This window comes from Panthera onca, chromosome A3 (genome assembly GCF_046562875.1).
Source record: "Panthera onca isolate mPanOnc1 chromosome A3, mPanOnc1 haplotype 2, whole genome shotgun sequence".
Lineage (NCBI taxonomy): Eukaryota > Metazoa > Chordata > Mammalia > Carnivora > Felidae > Panthera > Panthera onca.
This window is the reverse complement of record NC_138341.1, coordinates 124,407,365-124,428,000: the sequence shown is the minus strand read 5'-3', so window position 1 is coordinate 124,428,000 and position 20,636 is coordinate 124,407,365. Positions and strand designations below refer to the sequence as shown.

At 44.3% G+C, this 20,636-nt stretch overlaps 1 long non-coding RNA gene across 8 annotated transcripts in view; it reads left to right on the top strand.

Moving 5' to 3' along the window:
• LOC132672337 (uncharacterized) overlaps positions 1–20,636 on the top strand; it is a 35,621-nt gene that overhangs the window by 5,472 nt on the left and 9,513 nt on the right. For 5 of the 8 annotated variants that reach the window (XR_013554512.2, XR_013554510.2, XR_013554511.2 and 2 more), the window contains exon 2: positions 16,733–16,941. This is a non-coding gene — a long non-coding RNA (uncharacterized LOC132672337). Of the gene's footprint in view, positions 1–16,732; positions 20,471–20,636 lie in introns of all 8 variants that reach the window. The other 3 variants (XR_013554513.2, XR_013554508.2, XR_013554509.2) reach the window with 2 other exon arrangements.

Here is a 20,636-nt window from a genome sequence, read left to right as displayed (position 1 = left end):
TGTGTATTTGGGTCTACTTTCTGAATATCATCTTCCAACCTGTATTTAGTCAGAATTTTGTGTAGGAGACAGAGGCAGAAACCACTCTAAATATTTTAAGCAGAAAGGAATTTAATATCGGAAATTAGGTGCTTGTAGACTCATTGAGAGATCTGGCATTTCCAACTTGGGGAGGGCAGGGATGGGGTGACAGGGAGGGAAGGGACAACTCTTGTTTCAAAGTCATCACAGCTGTGATTGAGAGGTCAGGGTTGTTACAGCTACTCCTGCTGCCACCGTAACTTCCTGACCATGTGAAGCTGGGGACTGGGCACTGGATGGTAGAGGCTGGCCATTGACATTTGTTTCAAAAGTAGAGTTCAAGGATCAGAGAGCTGTTGTCTGGCTTGAATAAGAAATTGAAATTGTGGGGTAGTCTATGACATGTCAACTCACATGAGGTCTTTGATATCCATCCACCCGTTTTGGCTTTTGTTTTAATGGAACCAAGGCTGAATTCCGGACTTAGATCTATAGGTGTAATCAGAAACAGAGCTCCCATGGCTCTCACTAAGAGCCACATAAGAGTTGACTGTGCCAGGAGACTAGAGTTCTGAATTGAATTTTGGTCATATAATCACCTTTGCTCTCATATAAATAAGGTCACTGGAAAGGCAGGCATCATTAACCTAAAAAAAAAAAATTATGAGTCTATTTCAATTTCATGATAACGGAACCAGAAATAAGTTTCACAGCGTGTGTAGGTTTTGCAGATTTCTACCTGCAGGGAAAGTGGCAAGGCATGTCATGCTGCAGTACTTCCTCTAGCCTTGGAAAGTTCACAGAGCTATCCGCCTTCAGTCTGTTTCTTCAGAGTGCCAGCTGGGCAACAAGAACCATTAATTTGTTGGGTGTTTGTGTGTGTATTTTAAGAATGATATTTTTTTTAGCCCTGAATTTTAAGAAAACACCTGCTGTATTCATTTTCAATCATGTATTTTTATTACGTGGTGATGCATGGATATGCTTCCATTGTAAGAAAATTAAAATATTAAAGATTAAAAGTGAAAGTCCCCTGTGATCACCACCCCCCAGTGCCATTTCGCCTCCCCAGAAAGTAACCAAGTAGCAATTATATAGCAGCTTGCATTAGTCACGGTAGGTCAGGTTATGCTGCAGTAATAAACATCCTCAAAATCTTAAGTGCGTTACAACAACAAAGGTTTATTTCTCGATCCTTACATGTTTGTCATGGGTTGGCTTCAGCCGTTTTCTCTGGACATAAGTGAAGAAGCAGCCAGGATGTGCCTATCTCATGACAGAGGGAGAAGAAAGAATGGTAGAAGCTTTTAAAGCTTCTGCTTGGAAGTATCCTGTCATGTTCACTCACATTTCCATGGTCAAAGCAAATCCTATGGCCAAACCTGACTTCAGTAGGGTGGGGATGTGTAGTCCTGCTACAGGGCGGGGCAGTGACAATTTTCCTGTAGTTTTATAGGGTTCATAAAACTATACGAATAGGTATCATTTTAATATAATTTATTATGGTACTGAGCCTTACTTTCTGCGTGCAAAAATATGTCTTAGAAGTCTTCCTGTGTTAGGCAGATAGATCCATCTCCTTTTTAAACAGCTGTATGATATGTCATAATATGGATGTACTATAGTTATTTAGCAGCTTCCTCGTTTGAAAATGTTTAAATCGTCTCTAATTTTTTATATATGTGCAAGTTTTTGTCTAGGGCGGGTACAGAGAAGTGGATGTTCTATGCCAGTTTTCTCTCTGTATCCTAATATGGCACACTCATAGGAGAATTCCAAAGAGAGTTTAATAAAGAAGGACTGTTTACAAAGAACAGCACAGTACCCCCGGGGCTGGTAACAATTGGGCTATCACCACTCCTGGGCCAGCAGGAGCAAAGTGAGAGAGCAGGGAGGAGAACAGGGAGGAGAGTCGTGTGAAGGGATGGGTGAAGCCAGCCCAATATGGACCCACAAAGAGGGAGTGAAGGGAATATATGCCTCAAATCACTCTTTTCCCTCTGATCTTCTACTGGGCTGACCTAAACCAGATGACAGAGGGCCAGGTAATCTGTTGTAGCCGATGCACGCCTGTCCCCTAGGACACAGAAGAGGAAGAGAGGACAGGGAGCCAATCTGGAGGACCAAATAGAAGATACCCACACCATTCTCCTACCCACAGTACAGGAATGACTTAATTGTTTGCCAGTATCATAAGCAAAAAATAGTACTTAAAAGTGCATTTTGGGGGCACCTGTCTGGCTCAGTTGGTAGAGCATGTGACTCGTGATCTCAGAGTTGTGAGTTTAAGTCCCACGTTGGATGCAGATTAATGTTTTTTAAAGTGCATTTTTTAATATATTTTTTTTATTTTAAAAAGTGGTGCAGCCGGGGCGCCTGGGTGGCGCAGTCGGTTAAGCGTCCGACTTCAGCCAGGTCACGATCTCGCGGTCTGTGAGTTCGAGCCCCGCGTCAGGCTCTGGGCTGATGGCTCGGAGCCTGGAGCCTGTTTCCGATTCTGTGTCTCCCTCTCTCTCTGCCCCTCCCCCGTTCATGCTCTGTCTCTCTCTGTCCCAAAAATAAATAAAAAACGTTGAAAAAAAATTTAAAAAAAAAAAAAAAAAAAAAAGAATAAAAAGTGGTGCAGCCACCTGGAAAACATTATGGAGATTCCTCAAAAAATTAAAAATAGAACTGCCCTCGACCCAATAATTGTGCTACTAGGTATTTGTCCAAGGGATACAGATGTGCTGTTTCGAAGGGACACATGCACCCCAATGTTTATAGCAGCACTATCAACAATAGCCAAAGTATAGAAAGAGCCCAAATGTCCATAGTTGGATGAATAGATAAAGAAGATGTGGTGTGTATACACACACACACACACACACACACACACACACACAATGGAGTACTACTCAGCAATCAAAAAGAATGAAATCTTGCCATTTGCAACTATGTGGGTGGAACTAGAGGGTATTATGCTAAGCAAAATTAGAGAAAGACAAATATCATGTGACTTCACTCATATGAGGACTTTAATATACAAAACAGGTGAACATAAGGGAAGCAAAAAGAATATAAAAACAGGGAGGGGGACAAAACAGAAGAGACTCATAAATATGGAGAACAAACAGAGGGTTACTGGAGGGGTTGTGGGAGGGGGTATGGGCTAAAGGGGTAAGGGGCACTAAGGAATCTACTCCTGAAATCATTGTTGCACTATATCCTAACTAACTTGGATGTAAATTTTAAAAATAAATGGAATTAAAAAATAGGATAAAAAAATAAAAAGTGCATTTTTTTAATGTTTACTTATTTTTGAGATAGAAGGAGACAGTGAGAGGGGGAGGAGCAGAGAGAGAGGGAGACACAGAATCTGAAGCAGGCTCCAGGCTCTGAGCTGTCAGCACAGAGCCCAATGCAGGGCTCAAACTCACGAACAGTGAGATCATGACCTGAGCCAGAGTCGGACCCTTCACTGATTGAGCCACCAGGCCCCCCGATTTTAAAAAGTGCATTTTTAATTTGCATTGCCCTAATTATTAGCAAGGACTCGTGCTGATAATTCAGGGACACAGATGATCTCTTCTTCCCTGGACTCTGTGATGGGTACATGTAAAGCCAGAGACTGCTTCAGCCATTGTGTAATCGTTTCTGGGCCAGTGGAGAGGAAAAGCCGAGAAATGGATGTGGTGGCATCTTTTGAGTCCTGGATCAAGCCTTACCTGAGGCTACACATGAGTATTTGGTAACATGAGCCTTTTGCTTCAGACAGTTTTGTTGTTGGTGTGATGTGTGTGTATGTGTTGGTCACTCATAACTGAAAGACCTCCAACTGATGTATTCTTTGTATATTGTACCATGCTTTGTATGTGTTTTGTACATATAAATTTAGGGCTGAATGAGACCTTAGATATCATTTCATTCAGATTCTTTCATTTTCATTTATAACTTCAAAAGCTTACAAACACAAAATCCTAAGACAGTAATGTGACAAATCTCGTCAGTTTTGCTTCTAATTTTCTTTTATTTATTTATTTATTTTCAAAAAATTTTTAAATATTATTTATTTTTGAGAGACAGAGAGAGACAGAGCATGAGCAAGGGAGGGGCAGAGAGAAAGGGAGACACAGAATCTGGAAGCAGGCTCCAGGCTCTGAGCCATCAGCACCGAGCCCGACGCGGGCTCAAACTCACGAATCACGAGATCATGACCTAGGCTGAAGTCGGACGCTTAACCGACCGAGCCACCCAGGCGCCCCGTATTTATTTATTTTTTTAATGTTTATTTTTGAAAGGAGGGGAGGGGCAGAGAGAGAGGGAGACAGAGATTCCAAAGCAGGCTCCTCGTTATTAGCACAAAGCCCAACTTGGGGCTCGAACTCAAACTCATGACCTGAGCCGAAGTTGGACTTTCAATCGACTGAGCCACCCAGGCACCCTGCTTCTAATTTTATAGTAAAGAAATGGAACATTGCTTTTTTTTTTTTTTTTAAAGATTTTTTTCATGTTTATTTTGAGAGAGGGAGAGAGAGAGTGGGGGAGGGGCAAAGAGAGAGAGAGGGAGAGAGAGAATCCCAAGCAGGCTCCACACTGTCAGCATGGAGCCCGATGTGGGACTCAAACTCTTGAAACTGTGAGACCGTGAACTGAGCCGAAATCAAGAGTCAGATGCTGAATAGACTAAGCTACCCAGGCACCCAAGATATGGAACATTGCACATAAAGTTGAAATTCCTTTCGTATCCTTCCCCATTTTATTTCCCTGGGGGACCCACTGTCAGGAATTGGTCACATATCTTTTCCTACCATGTTTTAATAGTTTTATCACATATGTATATACCCAGGAACAATATGTAGAATTGCTTTGTGGGTTCAAACTTTCTTATATCAATGCCATATTGTCATATGTATCACTGTGTACTTTGCTTTTACCACTCAGCATTAGGGGTTCAAGACCTGAACAAAGATATGGTTCATTTTCACTGTTGTGATAGTATTCCATTGCCTGAATATATCACAACGTACTTACCTAACTTATCTCTATAACACACGTTGAGATTATGGGCTGTTTCCTCAATGCTGCGGCAAACATACTAGAGCATCTCCTGGGACACACTTGTGAGAGTGTCTCCAGGGTATATATTTAGAAGTCGAGCTGCTGCATCACAAGATAGTCACGTCTTTCAGCTTTACCACAAATGATTAATTTTCATTGATGGTACCAAGTTACAGTTCCCCCAGCATTGTATGAAAATCCCTGTTTTCCCATATCTACATTAGCACCTGGAATTATTAGGCTTTTTGATTTTGCCAATCTGATTGGTGTGAAATTGTATCTACTTGTCTTAATTTGCATTTCTCTTTTACTAGTGAAGGTAAGCATCTTTTCCTATGTTTATTGATGATTCTGCTTCCTATTCCAAACTCCTCGGTTTCCCAGTGGAAAGAAAATGGCAGATCACACAGTTCATCAGCAACAGTGCTGGGTTTAGAACTTGGGTGTTCCAACTCCAGTCTGCTCTTTTCTTCCAGCATGTTGAACCACTTCCAGATACACATTTTTAATTTTTTTTTTTTTTACATGTATTTACTTTTGCAAGACAGAGACAGAGCACAAGCGGGGGAGGGGCAAAGAGAGAATGAGACACAGAACCCGAAGCAGGCTCTGGGCTCTAAGCTGTCAGCACAGAGCCCGATGCAGGGCTCAGACTCACAGACCACGAGATCACGACCTGAGCCAAAGTCGGACGCTTAACTGACTGAGCCACCCAGGTGCCCCCAGATATACATTTTTAGAGTGCTATTGTTTCTACTAACAGTTACAACAGAGAAAAGATCTTTTTCCTTCTAATTAAATGTTGGGACTGTGAATTGTCAATAGTTGGATGCTGTATCAGTTAGGGTTAGGTTTGTCTGACTAAAAGAGATGCCAGGCTCAGGTCACGATCTTGCAATTCATGAGTTCGAGCCCTGCGTCAGGCTCTGTGCTGACAGCTCAGCCTGGAGCCTGCTTCAGATTCTGTGTCTCCCTTTCTCTCCGCCCCTCCCCCACTCAAGCTTTGTCTCTCTCTCAAAAATAAACATTAAAAAAAAAGTTGGAGACAAGAAGTTTGGCATTGATTTGTGCCATGAAGTCTTCTAGGACTTAGGCACCTTTAATCTTGTTGCTTCATTGCACATAGCTGCTATTTCCAAGCTCACCTCATGTTCCAAAATAGCTGCTCCAACTCCTGACATTATGTCTGCATCCAAGCCATAAGGAAAAGAGTCAGAGACCCCAGGGGGATGGTGGAGGTATTGGGTGCAACACAGCTGTCTCTTGATAAAGGTTCTAGAATCTGCAATGTGATTATCTGATCTATATCTATTGGGCAAAAGTCAGCTACATGGCCCTACTTGGCTCTAAGGGAAGCTGGGAAGATTAGCATTCGTTTGGGGGACCATGTACCTAGGTACAAGGGAGATGATCTCTAAATACTACTCAGATCCCAGGAATTATAAAATCATCTTTTTCTGGTAGGTGAGTTGGTCCTGCTAATCTGGGAGCAATGTCCCTGTCCTGTGACCTCTGTGACCCCTGGCTCTTCCCTCAGGAAAACTCTGCCTTGTCCAATATCCTCATGGCCATATCTAGTAGACATTAGTGTCACCCTTTGGAGGGTCTACACAGATTTTGGATAGAACTTCTCATTGCTTTGTAGAAGAAAGAGAGACATTTATTAGGGGACATTTAATGGTCTCTGCCACAGATGCTAAGAAAAATGTGTGGCCCAATTTGTTCCATGTTTAAGTATCTGAGTCTCATCCTACATGGAGATTAAGTCTAAAGACAGTTCTTTTTTTTTTTTTTTAATTAAAAAAAATATTTATTTATTTTTGAGAGACAGAGAAACAGAGCACACGTGGGGAGGGGCAGGGAGAGAAGGAGACAGAATCCAAAGCAAGCTCCAGGCTCTGAGCTGTCAGCGCAGAGCCCGATGTGGGGCTCAAACTCACAGACTGTGAGATCATGACCTGAGCTGAAGTCGGACGCTTAACCGACTGAGCCACCCAGGCGCCCCTAAAGACAGTTCTTGAAGAAAGATCATGTACAGTTGAAATTATTCTTGAGATATCCATGTGTGTTATCCTCTACAACTCTGTGAACATGTATCAATCAGCTATTGCTGCATAACGAGCCATCTCCAATCTCAGTAGTATAAAACAACCATCATTTATTTTCATGTATACTTCTGTAGGTTGACTGATCTAGGTTGGGCTCAGTGGGGCTTGCCTGGGCGTGGCTCCAAGCTGTAGACTAGGTCAAGATCTGCTCTAGGCGTCTCTCATCTTTAGATTAGCAGCCTAGCCAGGCCATGTTCTCTGGGATTGCAGAAGCACAAGAGGGCAAGATTAACCATGCAAGGTCAACATTGCAAGCCTCTGCTTGTGTCAAAACTGCTAACATCCCACTGGGAAAAGCGAATCACATACGTGGTCAAGTCTATTGTCAGTGGGTGGGGGAAACCATGCACTGCTCTCCACCAAGCTAAAGAAGTAGAATGAACAAGCCCACCAGTCTCCAACATAAAAAACCCACTCTTCTATGGAGGTGGCATGGGGGAAAGACTGAAATGTTTTTATACAATTTGATTTACCACAAAGTGATTTTTTTGTAAAAAATCAGTTACATTTATGCATTAGTCAGTTTGTGGCACCCAGTCCTTCTGTTTCTTATTTGAGGATGTCAAGAAATCCATCACCAACCACTTCACTTGTCCAGCTAGTTGAACATTGCATTTTACTTCTTTATTAATGGTTTGGAACCCATGAAATAATCTATATAGTATTTCCATATGAATTGGTCAAAGTACATTGGTTATTGCAGCTGGATGGCAGGCATGGCCTGAGTCACAGGTGCATTGAGCGATTGGTGGGCAGAACCACTTTCACGCTTTAAATCCCCCTCCCACTATCTATGACACTGACGTTGTCTGCCTACCAGCTGTTCCCCTTATTTGAGCAGTGATGCAGGTAAGATAGGTGCCCGGGCTCTGTAGTGGACACTGTGGCATGCTGCCCAGATCCTCCGCTCTAATACTGAGGCACTTGTTCCCCCATCTGCTGGGAGCATTGGCCGCTGACAGTACTCAACTGAGTCCCTCCCTCTTGGGGACTTGCCCTTGGCTGAAGAGCGCAACCCAGCCCGAGTACTGCATCCAATGACTGTGTGAAGTGGGAGCCCCAAGGTCCAGCCTCCCTGCCATCCCGCCTCTATACTCCTCCCCACTCCCCGCAGGGTGGGCGTCAGCTGAGACCTCTGATGAGGCTGCATTGCAGTTTGACTTTTCCCTTCCACCTGTCACCTTGAGAGCACGCTGCAGGAAACTTTCTGCATGCACGTCTCCCCGTTGGGGTCTTAATTCCTGAGGAACCAAACCCACAAGGCTCCTAAGTCACACAGAGCTGGGTTCGAGTGTTATCTCAAATACCCACTAGCTATGTGGCTTTAGACTTCGTGAATCTGCTGTAAACCTGAAAGTCTCAGGTTTTTCATCTCTAAAGATGCAATAATAATAGTATCTGCCTCTTCTAATGATAGTAGAGGATGAAGAGAAATAATGCATGGAAAGCAGTGTGAAGCCCTTAGCATGCTACCTGGCCCATACTAGGTTTTGCCGAAATGCATTCTTCCCTTTTTACTCAGCCCTTTGCGGGCGTTTCCAGAAGCCGGCGTCCCCATACCTGAGTAAAGCGGAAACGGACCTGTTGTGCTATCTTGTTTCCAGCAGATGGCGCCAGCGGATAAGGCTGCAGTCTCGTCCAGCTTGGTTACAAGGTCCACCATTGACAGATTATATACATCAGTTTTCCATGCATTATCTCATTTGATTCTCCTTCATCAACCATTTACCAAGTGCTGACTGTTCTATCATTTATTCTTTCATCTCTTTGTCTTAAATGCTTCCTGAGCACTTACCCCAGCCAAAGAGCGGCTTTAAATCTCTTCTAAAACATCATGGTGACTAAGAAGCAAACAAGACAGAGAGAGAGAGAGAGAGAGAGAGAGGGTGGGACAGAGAGAGAGGCAGGAAGGAAGGAAGAAAAATACGATTCTGGATTTGGAAATGAAAAGTTTTAGGCACTACTATTGGGCTTGTGCCAACTCGTTCGGAAAGGAGGCAGCTTTAATAAAGCGGAAGAAGTACATAATATGACTGAACAGAATCAGGAGGCAGTGGTCCCTCTGCAGGAGCAGCTGAGGTGCTTCTAGAGGCCGTCTGCAGGCCTTCCCCAGGGCTATCGATCTGAGGGCAGAACAACTGGTCCCTGGGCTGGTTAAAACTGTCGTGTAGGAGAAAGAAGAAAGAATCCATAAAGGAGGTGTCAAAGTGCTTGGGAGGAGACAGCTAGCTGGCCTGGAGTCAGGAGCCCCAGACCGGAGTCATTTCGCAGGTCTTCTGGTCATGCTAGGAGGCACGCCTGGAAGCCACCAGCCCAGGACCCGGGAGAAGTCCAATTCTGTGGTTGGGACAGAGGCTGCCCACCTCAAGTCTTCTTATACCTGCTCCAGAACCGTGAGTGAATGAATGTGCTTTCCTGAAGGTCACCACACAGGGTTGTTGTTCGAGGAAATGTATATACAGTGCCTGGTACGTGGGAAGCTCTCAATAAATGATAACTATTTATTACTGATAAAAATACTACCACTACCGATCAATGGTTCTTACGATCTTCTCTGATGTAATTGCTAAGAGCAAGGTTTTATGAGAAATACCCAATGAATCTACAGAGAAGTTTTAATTATTTGGGGATTCCGAGAGGATCCAGGACTCTGAAGGTAAAGAGAGAGAACACCAAGTTAGGGAAAGGGACACACAGATGGACTCAGTAAAATTTGTTGAATGGGTGGCTCAGGGGGATTCTCTTCTAACAGCAAGAGTTGCATTCATGGTTCCAATAAGCATTTATGGAGACCTACTCTGAGCCAGGCACTGTGCTTGCTGTTGGAGCGACAGAGATGAACAAACATCTTGTTTGTTTTCTTTTTTTTTATTTAAAAAAAATATTTATTTTTGAGAGGGAGAAAGCGGGAGAGCAACAGAGAGAGAAGGAGACACAGGATCCGAAGCAGGCTCTAGGCTCCCTAGCCATCAGCGCAGAGCCCGATGCGGGGTTCGAACTCAAAATCAGTGAGCTCATGACCTGAGCTGAAGTCGGACGCTCAACCGACTGAGCCACCCAGGCACCCCCCCCCCCCCACCATCTTGTTTGTTTTCAAGGAGCTCCTGGTACAAGGGTGGAAAGCCAAGGTACCTACAGGGTCTAGTCTGGTGACATAAATGAGGGAAGTGGACCAGGTGTGAATAAGGAACATGGGTAAGAGAAATATTTTATTTTCTTCTTCCGCTGTAAAAAAAAAACAAAAACAAAAACAAAAAAACCCACAATATTGCAAGAGTTATGACAAATGGCTCTGAGATGAGGCTTAAATGCAGAGACAATAGAGCATGGTGGGGACTGTGGAGAAATAAACAGTGCTCTATCCGAAGGGGGCCACTACCACAAGGGTGGAGAACTGCACCCGTCTTACTGGATTTCCAGTTTGTTCAAGAGAAGCCAGAAACTGAAAAAAAAAATTTTTTGCACAATCTCTTTTTAATTTTTGGCAATGAATGCAAAAAAATTTTTTAAAAACACCATGTGGGCCCAAAAAAGTACAGGCCAAGCAAGTAAAACATAATTCTCTCTGAATGCCAGATCTGAGTCTGAGGGTCCAGTGTGTGATCTCCAGTCCAATTGGAAAGACAGATGGGAGTTTGGGCGATTTCGACACAGCTTGGTAAGTGTTAAGATGCCAAGATGTGATGTGATGGGTACACAGAAGAAGAGCTGGCAGGGTGGTCTTTGAGGAGGAGAGGACGCCTGACCTGAGTCCTAGAGGAAGGGCCCAACTAGCCAGGGAACTGGGGTTGGGCGAGCCAGTCAGAGGGAATGGCATAGGGGAGTGCAGCGGTCAGGAGCCCAGCAGAGCGGCAAAGCTCAGGGCTCAGGTGTCACATGTGGGTAGGGAGCAGGAAGAGATAATCGGGAGGTGGGCAGGACTAGATGGGAGAGTGGCTTTGACCGCATCGTCTGTATTTAATGATTTCTTAATTTTCCCTCATTGTAATTTCTGCTGTTTTTAATAGAAAACCAGGAGTTGTGTCTGTGCCCCCAAAACAGCCATTGCCTGTGATAAGAAGCTTTTTCAGCTCTCAAAGTTGACACCCCCCCCCCCTTTCTCCTTTCCCCACTTTGGCTCATCCTTGTCTGTATCTCACTCTGACCCCTCCAGTATTAAAGAAAATAAATACTTTTGACCTTTGTCAGAACACCTTGGACTTGCCAGCACAAAAAGAAACAATTTGCACCGGAGGAAATGATCCCTTTCCTCCCAAAGGGTTCTTTCTCTATGTCCAGAGCCAAATGCAGTTCTGATTCAGAGACCACAGGGGTGGCCAGCAGGTCCTGGGGTTGGAAGACAGGAGGCCATTCTAGTCCTGGTCCTGGGGACTGACTCCTCGTGTAGCTGCAGATAAGACCAGGCCACCTGTGCCCAACCTGCAGAAGCAGTGGTTTGGATGGTCTCCCAGAACCTTCTCCATCAAGGCTCAGGGCTCAAATCTCTTGCACACAGAGTCAATCTGGACCTGATGTTCGTGATGTGTCGCCGTGTAACCAGCATGTGCTACGTGTCAGGCACTACGCCCGCCTCTTGCCATACGTGATTTCATGTAGTCCTCATAAAATCTTACCCCACTTTATAGAAAAGGGACCTGAAGTTTAGGAGAGTTTCCCAATGGTGAACTGGGATGTACAACCTCCAAAACTATGTTATTTGAAACAAAATGTAGTTCATTCTGATGGTGAGTTCTATGTGTCAACCTGGCTGGGCTAAGGGATGCCCAGAGAGCTGGTAAATGTTATTTTTGGGTATGTCTGCTAGGGTATATTTGGAAATGATTAGCATCTGAATCAGTAGACTGAGTAAAGATCACCAATGTTGGGAGGGAGGGGCAGGGATCGCTCAATCTGTTGATGGCGAATTTGCTCTTTCTGCCTGAGCTGGGACATCCATGTTCTCCTGCCCTTGGACACTGGCACTTCTGGTTCTCAGGTCTTTACACTCAGACGTCTGCTCCCTGGGTTCTCGGGCCTTTGGACTGGACTGGAATGTTCCAGCACTGGCTTTCCTGGTTCTCCAGCCTACAGACATGAGATGGTGTGTGAGCCAATTCCTGCGATAAATCTCTCTCTTTGTCTCGTATACACACATGTACATATACACATATCCATATCTATCTGTAAACATCTATCACCCATTGGTTCAGTTTCTCTGGAGAGCCCTGCTAATACGTTCATATACATGGTAACATACCAAACAGCACAGGAGAGTTTCCCATGAAAAGCAAACTCTCATGCCCATTGCCCAACTCTGTTGGGGCAATCTCTTTTAATCACTTTGATTTTCAGGTGATTATGTCCCTAAATATAAACAATAGTTAGACAATATTTATTGTCTGTAAAGTTTACTTATACTCTGTGCTTTCTCCAACTGTTGATTATTTATATATTTATTGGTATTTCTCATTTCTCCTCATAAATTCAATAAACAGCACCCCTATTTTCTTATTCTATCACATGGACAATCCCTTTTGACAACTCACTTTCTCTCTCTCTTGGTTTCAGGGGTAGAATTCAGTGATTCATCACTTACATACAACACCCAGTGTTCATCCCAGCAGGTGCCCTCCTTAATGCCCATCACCCATTTAGTCTGTCCCCCCACCCACCACCCTTCCAGCAATCCTAAGTTTGTTCTCTATATTTAAGAGTCTCTTAGGGGTGGCTCAGTGGCTCAGTCGGTTAAGCGTCTGACTTGTGGTTTCAGTTCAGGGCATGATCCCACGATTTCTTGGATTCAAACCCTGCATCAGGCTCCGCACTGACAGTGCAGAGCCTATTTGGGATTCTCTCTCTCTCTCTCTCTCTCTCTCTCTCTCTCTCTCTCTCTCCCCCCCTCTGCCCCTCCTCTACTCGTGCTCTCTGTCTCTCTCAAAATAAATAAATAAAATAAAGTCTCTTGTGGCACCTGGGTGGCTCAGTCAGTTGAGCCTCCAACTTTGGCTCGGGTCATGATCTCACGGTTTGTGGGTTCGAGTCCCACGTTGGGCTCTGTGCTGACAGCTCAGAGCCTGGAGCCTGCTTCGAATTCTGTGTCTTCCTCTCTCTCTGTTATTTCCCTGCTCACACACACTCTCTCTGTCTCTGTCTCTCTCTCTCTCAAAAATAAATAAACATTAAATTTTTTTTTAAGTCTCATGGTTTGCCTCCCTCTCTGTTCTTATTTTTCCTTCTCTTCCCCTATGTTCATAAGTTTTGTTTCTTAAATTCCGCATACAAGTGAAATCATATATTTGTCTTTCTCTGATTGACTTATTGTGCTTAGCATAATACATTCTAGTTCCATCCACATTGTTGCAAATGGCAAGATTTCACTCTTTTTGATTGCTGAGTATTATTCCCTTGTGTGTGTGTGTGTGTGTGTGTGTGTGTGTGTGTATACATATATATACCACATCTTCTTTATCCATTCATCCGTCGAGGGACATTTGGGCTCTTTCCATACTTTGGCTATTGTTTTTAGTGCCCCCATAAACACTGGGGTGCATGTGCCCCTTCGAATCAGCGTTTTTGTATCCTTTGGATAAATACCTAGTAGTGCAGTTGCTGGGTCATAGGATAGTTCTATTTGTAACCTTTTGAGGAACCTCCATACTGTTTTCTAGAGTTGACATTTCACTTTCTAAGATGAAGGCATGAGCAGTATTTTTCCCGCCATCTTTCCCCCCTGCTTCTGTTTTCCATCTTTTGTCAGCCTGGCTGATTTCAAAAGTCCCCCACAGCTTTTAGTTGTGTGTAGCCATGTGACTGGTGCTGGCCAATGGGTTGTGGGAGGGAGTGACCTTTGTTAGCCTAGGCTGGAGCATTTAATGACTGTGTGAGTTTCTCACCCCATACACAGACACGCATGCTCTCCTGCCCACTGCCACACCTGCCACGTGGAAGAGTGTCCATTAGTCTGAGTCCCGGGAGAGCAGAGCACCCCCACCAGGATACAGTCAACGTGTAGTGTGAGTGAGATGAGTCTTCATTGTCCTAAGCCTCTGAGAGTTTGGCAGTTATTTGCTTTGTCAGCAGAGGCAAGCATATCCTAACTTATGCCCAAATATAACACAATATAACGTTATTATATTCTGTCCTGCAAATATAGCCATGATGCTAATGTATTCTCCATACTTTAACAAAGATTTTTTTTTAAAAAAAGACAAACTTTTTCTGTCCTCACAAGTCTGAAAATGTCTTTATTTGCCCTCCTACTTGATTCCATTTGGCTGGGAATAGAATTGTAGGTTAAAAGTCTCTTTCAGAACTTTCAAATACTGCATTATGGGCATCTGGCTTTTGACTTCTTTAAAAAAAATTTTTTTTAGTGTTTTTATTTTATTTTTGAGAGAGACAGAGCATGAGCAGGGAAGGGGCAGAGAGAGAGAGAGACACACACACAGAACCCGAAGCAGGCTCCAAGCTCTGAGCTGCCAGCACAGATCCCAACGCGGGGCTCGAACTTACGAACCGTGAGATCGCGACCTGAGCCGAAGTCGGATGCTTAGTCAACTGAGCCACCCAGGCGCCCCCATAATTCCTTTGTTTTTGAAACCCTGCATAAATGGAGCAACTCATCTGTCCCCTTGTTCCGGTTCAGTTTCCTCCGCCGTAAATCGGGAGTGATGACACAAGTGAAAGAGCGTGCTAGATTACAGGCACCTAGGACGTGTTTGTTAAGTCTGCACGGCCCATTGTGGCCCAAATCACTCTCACGTATTTATCTTACCTCTGGTAGGATAGGGCACAAAAATAAGTAATATAGTCAATTAAGCGGACAACTCATGGTCATGGGATCTGGTGTCAGGCAGACTGGGAGGTGAAAAGCCACTACATAGGAAGAGGGACATTTTTTCCGGACACCGTATTTGACGACGAATGAGAATTCCTGTCGTTACACGTCCTCACCAACATCTGGTGTTGTCAATATTCTGGAGTTTGGCCCTTCTCAGGATTAAGTGGTGGTGTCTCATTGCATTTATTTTGCATTTCCCTAGTGATGTATGATGTGGAACATATTTTCACATGCTTATTTGCCATGTATATATCATCTTTATCTTTTTAAGAGAGAGAGAGAGTGCAAGCAGAAGAGAGAGGCAGAGAGAGAGAATCTCAAGCAGGTCCCGTGCTCAGCACAGAGCCCGACACAAGGCTCGATCCCACAACCCTGGGATCATGACCTGAGCCAAAATCAAGAGCCAGATGCTCAGCTGAATCACCCAGACGCCCCCTATATATCATCTTTGGTGAGGTGTCTGGTAGGGTCTTTGATTTCTTTCTTAATCGGATTGGTTTTCTTATTGCTCAGTTTTAAGAGTTCTTTGCCTATCTTGGCTCCTGGTCTTTATCAAGTATGTCTTTTGCAAATATTTTCTCCTAACCTGTTACTTGCCTTCTCATGCTCTTCGCGTTGTCTTTTGCAGAGCAGAAGTTTTAAATTTTAGTGACGTCCAGCTAATCAATGATTTACGTCATGAATTGTGCCATTGGTGTTCTATCTAAAAGGCATCATCCCTCTCTCTCTCAAAAGAAAGAAATAAACATTAAAAAATAATGCCTGGGTGGCTTAGTGTGGTTAAGCATCTGACTTTTTATTTCGGATCAGGTCATAATCTCGTGGTTGGTGGGATTGAGCCCTGTGTCAGGCTCTGAACTGACAGCTCAGAGCCTGCTTGGGATTCTTTCTCTCTCTCTCTCTCTCTTTCTGCTCCTCCCCCTCTTATGCACAGACTCTCTCTCTCTCTCAAAATAAATAAATAAACAGTTAAAAAGCCATCACCAGGGGTGCCTGGGTGACTCAGTCAGTTGAGCAACTGATTTCGGCTCAGGTCGTGATCTGACGGTTTGTGAGTTCAAGCCCCACATCGGGCTCACGATTGTCAGAGCAAAGCCCGCTTCAGATCCTCTGTCCCCCTCTCTCTCTCTGCCCATCTCCCACACGTGCTCTCTCTCTATCAAAAATAAATAAATGTTTTTTAAAAAGCCATCACCAGGGCGCCTGGGTGGCGCAGTCGGTTAAGCGTCCGACTTCAGCCAGGTCACGATCTCGCGGTCCGTGAGTTCGAGCCCCGCGTCAGGCTCTGGGCTGATGGCTCGGAGCCTGGAGCCTGTTTCCGATTCTGTGTCTCCCTCTCTCTCTGCCCCTCCCCTGTTCATGCTCTGTCTCTCTCTGTCCCAAAAATAAATAAAAAACGTTGAAAAAAAAAAAAATTTAAAAAGCCATCACCAGACCCAAGATTTTCTCCTGTTATCTTCTAGGAGTTTGGGATACATATACTTTTAATTTAACCTGTGCCTGTTGCCCCGTCCACTTGGTTTCTGACAATGCCCTTGGCACATTGTCCTCTTATGGTCTGGGAAATGTTAACATTCTGCAACCTTCTCTCCTTTATCTTGCTGGGAAGGCAATTTCAGCCCTGCATTTAAAACCTCCCAGTACTTCTGTCTACCAGATTACCTCCCCTCTCCTTACAAGTCTTCTTATCAAATTCAATTGAGACTTCCACTTCTGTAACCAAGATTTGTTTGATTCTGCACAGGCTTAGAAGCTGATGTCTTCTCTCCGAGGTGGAATTACATTTACCAAGCTCATGGGACTGATGTGGAAAATCGGAACGTCAGTGTATTCACTGATAACGAGAAATATAATTGCTGAGAAGACTGGAATACTCTCATCAGTGTGACCAGCACATTCTTTCCCGGAGGCAGATCTAAGTGAAAAGCCAAATTATACAAAGAAGGTGGCTTGGCGAGCATTTGATCATTGAGTTCGATTGATGAAGAGCCTAATGCAGGTCTCCATCGAATGTCAATGTCAAACATTGTACTGGACATTAGGTGGAGGATGGTGAATAAGAGAGATGGGTCTCCGTGCTCACAGGTTCTAAGGCACTGGGGGAAGACAGGCCCTGAACAGGTAATGAGACTTCTAGGTTAGAAAAACTACACCCCTTACCCTCTGCTTCCTCCCCGAACCTACGAAAATAGCAGTACAGGAATTGTTCTGAAAAGGCAAAACGCAAAGACAGAGGTCTGCAAACCACGGTCCACAGGCCAAATCTAGCCCGCTGCCTGTTTCGGGACAGCCTGTCCTAAGAATAGTCCTATATTTGCAAATGGCTGGAAAAAAATCAAAACCAGAATAACATTCTGTGACACGTGAAAATGATATGAAAGTCAGATTTCAGAGTGCATAAATAAAGTTTTGTGGGAACGCGGCCATGCATTCCAATGCAGGTCCCATGTATTGTCTACGGCTGCTCTCGCGCTACCATGACATAGTTAAGTAGGTGCGAAGGAGGCCATATGGCGTGCAGAGCCAAAAATATTTACTATCCGGCCCTTTACAGGAAAAAAAAAAATCCCAACCCCTGCTCTAGAACAGCACCGTCCAATGGAACTTTCTGCAGTGACGGAAGGGGTTGTGTACCGCCATCCGATATGGTAGCTGGCCACTAGCTCCATGTGGCTACTGAGCCCTTGATAAGTAGCTGGTGCAACTAAGGACCTGAACGTTTATTTTATTTATTTTAATGAATTTAAATGTGAGTAGCTGGCAGAAGCTGCTGTGTTGGATGGCACAGCGGTCGACTATGACAAGAGGGCATCTGGGCTGGGAAACACCACGTGTCGTGGAAGATGGGACATCCACCGGAAAGCAGGGGGATTAAGTAAAAGTTCACATATGGAAGCCTGGCATGCCCCACCCAATCTTCTTACAGGCTGCTTTCCTGACCTAGATTCCAGAATGCTGGCAGGGAGAATTACACTCTCCTAAAAAGAAGCTGGGGGAACCATCTCTGGGGAATTTGACCAGCTCGGGAGGAAGGACCTAAACATGCATTGGGAGCTTCCTAATCGTCATACCAAATTGGCAGTGAAGAGACCCCCTGCCAATCACATAGCATTCAGTAACCTTAGCCTAGGTCCCACCCTCCCCCATGAGCAGGCGGCCAAGGGCCCTCGTACATTCGAGGAACAATGTAAACGCGAAAGAGACCAAACAAACAGATGGACAGATCTAAGCGAAGATCTCTGGGCGCACGTATTTTGTTAAATTTGGAGGTCTATAATGCTGGAAGAGAAAAATGGCCTTTCTTTTCACTAAGTTCAAGGCAGCATTTTCTTCGCTTACAAACATAAGCAACAAACTGTAGTAGTGTTAGCAGTTTCTGTGACTTCATCATCAATAGAAACCAGGTATTTTCCCACCATGATGGTATTGTTGGAGTCATTTCATAACATCATTTATGCTCGTCGTGACTTTGAAATGATGGTAGTCATTAGACACCCTGCTAAATCTTCTAATATAGAAGCACATATGTCACTATATGACAGATTTGTTTTTTAAATATTTTGATAAGTGTATGTTGATGTAAATGATTTCCTTTGTAATCCTGTGCATAGAAGTTGATTCATTTAAAGATAATTACGCTGAGAAAAGGTCCACAGTCTCCACCTGACTGCAGAGGGGTCCAGGGCAAAGAAGGGTTCTCTTTAGGACGGCTAGGGAATGGAGATCGTAATCGGTAAGCACTTTGTGCCAGATTTTAAACCTCAGAATTCTAAGAGTAATTATTATTATTACTTTGATAGCTTTCCTTAGTACTTAAAATGTTCATTTTGTCATTGCAGTGGGATATTCGGAGGGGGAGAGAATCATAGAAGGACTTAATCAGCCCCCTTGACCCGAAAGTTCAGTTTTCTTTTCTAAAAATAGTACGTGCACATCATAAATAAGCTAGAAAAGTACAAAGAGGACAACAAAAATCACCTCCAATCCCACTACCTATTTGGTGAACATTGTTCTAGGCAGCATTGTGTGCATAAACACATAACATACACGTATATCCACACAAACATATAAAGATCAGTATATGTATAAAGATATATACGTAATTATAGGGGCGCCTGGGTGGCTCAGTCCGCTGAGCGCCCGCTTTTGGTTTGGCCCAGGTCATAATCTCACGGTTTGTGGGATCCAGCCCCCGAGTCAGCTCCAAGCTGACAGCACAGAGTCTGCTCATGATTCTCTCTCCCCCTCTTTCTGCTCCTCCCCTACGCACAATCACTTGTTCTCTAAATAAATAAATGTGAACAAAATAAAGTTAAAGACATAGACATAATTTTTGACAAAAACAGAATCAAAGTACACATTTATTATTATTTTATTTTTTACTACACATGTATTATTATCATTGTATTTTTTACCCTGCGTTTATCTTCTATAGTAATAACAAGAATTGAGGCGGGTAATTATTTTCACCAGTCAGTTAAGGAAACTGAGACTCAGATAATTAAAGCCTGGTGCATGGTCACAGGTGGTGAGAGAGAAAAATCTCTTGGTCATCCCAGAATGACTTACTGTTCAAGGACCCCATGTCTGTGAGGGGGGAAGCCTGGAGTTCAACTGGACTGAGACAGCTTCATCCTCCCAGCTGCACTTACCCAAAAGCTTGTGACCCGAAATCTTTGTGATTTGGGGGGATTCTAGCTCGGGTGCAGGTGACCCATATGCCAAGTCCCAAAAGAGATCCGCTGAGAAGCTTCAACTGAATGATCATACTTGGAGGCAGGAATATGGCACATCCTGGGCTCCTTTCTGTATTTCCATTCTGATTCCTTTGGGAAGCAAATGGGGGCAATTCTTCTCATTAACTCCAAATGCAGCCCTTCGTGGGCACCACGTGCTGCGGTGGACAGATGGAAAGCCATCCACACAAAGGCTGACCTCTCCATCCCGTCTGGCTCCCTGGAACTGGAGGAAGATGAGACAAAGTGGACTTCCTGAGGTCCGTCCCAGAATTTATTTAATCTGCAGGATCCCAAAGCTCGGCGGGGCTGCATCAGAATCACCTGAGGAGCCTGTTGAAAGCAGTGATGCAAGGTTCTGATTCTAGAGTAGTGGATGTCAACCTTGGCTACCCATTAGAATCACCAGGGAAGCCTTTAAAAAACAAAATGGCGGAGTAGGCATGTTATGGACTGAATGTCCTCCCCAAATTCCTGTGTTGAGACCTCACCCATCTCCTATCAATGTAATGGCATTAAGAGGTGGAGCCTTCGGGAGGCCTGACCTTAGATGAGGCCGGGAGGGAGGAGCCCTTTAATGGGATTAGTGCCCTTACAGGGCTCACCCGAGAGCTGTACTTCCTGTATCTGCTCTCTGCCTTGTGAGGGTACAATAAGAAGCTGGCAGTCTGCAGCCTAGAAGGGGGGTCCTTGCCAGAACCTGGCCATGCCAGCACCCTGATCTTGGACTTCCAGCCTCCAGGAAGGTAAGAAAGAAATTCCTGTTGTTTATTATAAGCCACCCAGACTGTAATGTTTTTGTTAGAGCAATCCAAACTACTGCTCAGACAAGGCGCTCCGAGCTCCCCCAGAGAAACATTGAGAAAGCAAGCAGACACTATCAGAACTAACTTTGTCAGAACTCTGGAAAAC